Genomic DNA, 3,135 nt, shown 5'->3' with positions numbered 1-3,135 from the left:
GGAGGGGGAAGGAAGTTAGTGAATAGGGGAGAGGGAATTGTTGAGGGGCAAGGGGGGAGTTGGTGAGGGGTTAGAGAGTTTTGAGAGGCAGAGTCAACATTGAGAGACAATGAGAATTATTGAGTTGGGCTGGAGGTATTGTGGAGGGAAGCAGGAGGGTTAAAAATGAAAACAGACACATTTGAAATGCTAGTGGCTATTGGGCCTCAGATGACGCAGTCCCACCCACCAACAGAAAACTCCCAAACCTGTGTTTCAAAGCCACCATCGCTGATTTGAAGCCAGATCCCCAACATGGGTCTCCCAACCGAGAGACACGGCTTGACCCATCCTGCCAACTGAGTCCCCTCAAGAGCTGAGTCCAGACTTCCCAAGCAATGCTGTGGCCTTCCCTCCCTCCGTCCCTCCCTGTTCCCCTCTCCTGATTCCAGTCTCTCCATTGCCCACTCCCAACAGCAACACTACAATGGCTATCATTTCGCTATCTGTCACTATCTGAGTGAATGTTCCCAATAATTTAGAAACCCGAAGAACTGTGGATGCTGGGAACCAGAAACAAAAACAGATGTTGCTGGAAAAGCTCAGCAGGTCTGGCAGCATCTGTGGAGAGAAATCAGAGTTGACATTTCGGGTCCGGTGACCCTTCGTCAGATCTGCCTCTACCGTCTCCTCCTGCTCTCACTTTACAATGGCCAGCACCATGCTGTCTGCAGTGACCACTTTAAACAGGGTCTCTTTTGAGCGATAAGCATCTGAAAGGATTAATTCTGAGGGCATCTTAAACACTAGCCACTAGAATAATGTAATTATGGTGCGAAAAGAGTTTTGGATCCCTTCACAGTCTCTGTGACAATATCTGTCATATAGAGTCATAGAGATGTACAGCACGGAAACAGACCCTTCGATCCAACTCATCCATGCTGACCAGATATCCCAACCCAATCTAGTCCCACCTGCCAGCACCCAGCCCATATCCCTCAATTCCCTCCTGTTCATATACCCATCCAGATGCCTCTTAAATGTTGCAATTGTACCAGCCTCCACCACTTCCTCTGGCAGCTCATTCCATACACGTACCACCCTCTGTGTGAAAACATTGTCCCTTAGGTCTCTTTTATATCTTTCCCCTCTCACCCTAAACCTATGCCGTCTAGGAACGCAGACACACATGTGTCTATTTATCCTATCCATGCCCCTTATGATTTTGTAAACCTCTATAAGTTCACCCCTCAGCTTCTGATGCTCCAGGGAAAATAGCCCCAGCCTATTCAACCTCTCCCTATAGCTCAAATCCTCCAACTCTGGCAACATTCTGGTAAATTTTTTCTGAACACTTTCAAGTTTCACAACATTTTTTCAAAAGGAAGGAGACCAGAATTGCACACAATATTCCAACAGTGGCCTAACCAATGTCCTGGACACCCGCAACATGACGTCCCAACTCTTGTACTCAATACTCTGACCAATAAAGGAAAGCATACCAAATGCCTTCTTCACTATCCTATCTACCTGCGACTCCACTTTCAAAGAGCTATGAACCTGCACGCCAAAGTCTCTTTGTTCAGCAACACTCCCTAAGACCTAAACATTAAGTGTATAAGTCCTGCTAAAATTTGCTTTCCCAAAATGCAGCACCTCACATTTATCTAAGTTAAACTCCATCTGCCACTTCTCAGCCCATTGGCTCATCTGATCAAGATCCTGTTGTAATCTGAGGTAACCTTCTTCGCTGTCCACTACATCTCCAATTTTGGTGTCATCTGCAAACTTACTAACTATATCTCTTATGCTCGCATCCAAATCATTTATATAAATGATGAAAAGTAGAGGACCCAGCACTGATCCTTGTGACAATCCACTGGTCACAGGCCTCCAGTCTGAAAAATAACCCTCCACCGCCATCCTCTGTCTTCTACCTTTGAGCCAGTTCTGTATCCAAATGGCTAGTTCTCCCTGTATTCCATGAGATCTAACCTTGCTAACCAGTCTCCTATGGGGAACCTTGACAAACGCTTTACTGAAGTCTATATAGGTCACGTCCACCGTTCTGCCCTTATCAACCCTCTTTGTTACTTCTTCAAAAAACTCAATCAAGTTTGTGAGACATGATTTCCCACGCACAAAGCCATGTTGACTATCCCTAATCAGTCCTTGCCTTTCCAAATACATGTACATCCTGTCCCTCAGGATTCCCTCCAACAACTTGCCCACCACCGAGGTCAGGCTCACTGGTCTATAGTTCCCTGGCTTGTCTTTACCGCCCTTCTTAAACAGTGGCACCACCAACCTCCAGTCTTCCGGTACCTCACCTGTGACTATCGATGATACAAATATATCAGCAAGAGGCCCAGCAATCACTTCCCTTGCTTCCCATTGAGTTCTAGGATACACCTGATCAGGTCCTGGGGATTTATCCACCTTTACCCTTTTCAAGACATCCAGCACTTCCTCCTCTGTAATATGGATATTTTTCAAGATGTCTCCATTTATTTCCCTATATTCTATATCTTCCAAGTCCTTTTCTACAGTAACTACTGATGCAAAATACTCGTTTAGTATCTCCCCCATCTCCTGCGGCATAACACAAAGGCTGCCTTGCTGATCTTTGAGGGGCCCTATTCTCTCCCCAGTTATCCTTTTGTCCTTAATGTATTTGTAAAAACTCTTTGGATTCTCCTTAACTCTCTTTGCCAAAGCTATCTCATGTCCCCGTTTTGCCCTCCTAATTTCCCTCTTAAGTATCCCTCCATGTACCTTTTATGTAGCTATCATTATGCAATGAATGTTTAAGATAAGACTCTCTTCTCCTTGGGCTCCTAAGTGTTTTTTACCACCACTCCCTGTAACTCCCTACGCTAAAAGAGGGTGCTAACTCGTAGTCAGTAATAACCCAGAGAGCTCATCCAAACTGATGAAGAGCTGTACGGATTGCTCATCCAACATCTCCCTGAGACTTCCACCGCCTCCTCATTCTTTCTGCTTGGATATAACTGCTGGGATATGTCGAGGCTAGTTTGACAATAATAGCATCTTATAGCACTGCAACGTCACCTCTGGGATGTTTCCCGATGTTATGATCCCGGGACAACAGTCCAACCCAACCTGTGTGCATCACACACACACACACACACACAC

The sequence above is a fragment of the Chiloscyllium plagiosum genome, chromosome 16 (genome assembly GCF_004010195.1).
Source record: "Chiloscyllium plagiosum isolate BGI_BamShark_2017 chromosome 16, ASM401019v2, whole genome shotgun sequence".
Classification (NCBI taxonomy): Eukaryota; Metazoa; Chordata; class Chondrichthyes; order Orectolobiformes; family Hemiscylliidae; genus Chiloscyllium; species Chiloscyllium plagiosum.
This window is presented reverse-complemented; position numbering follows the sequence as displayed.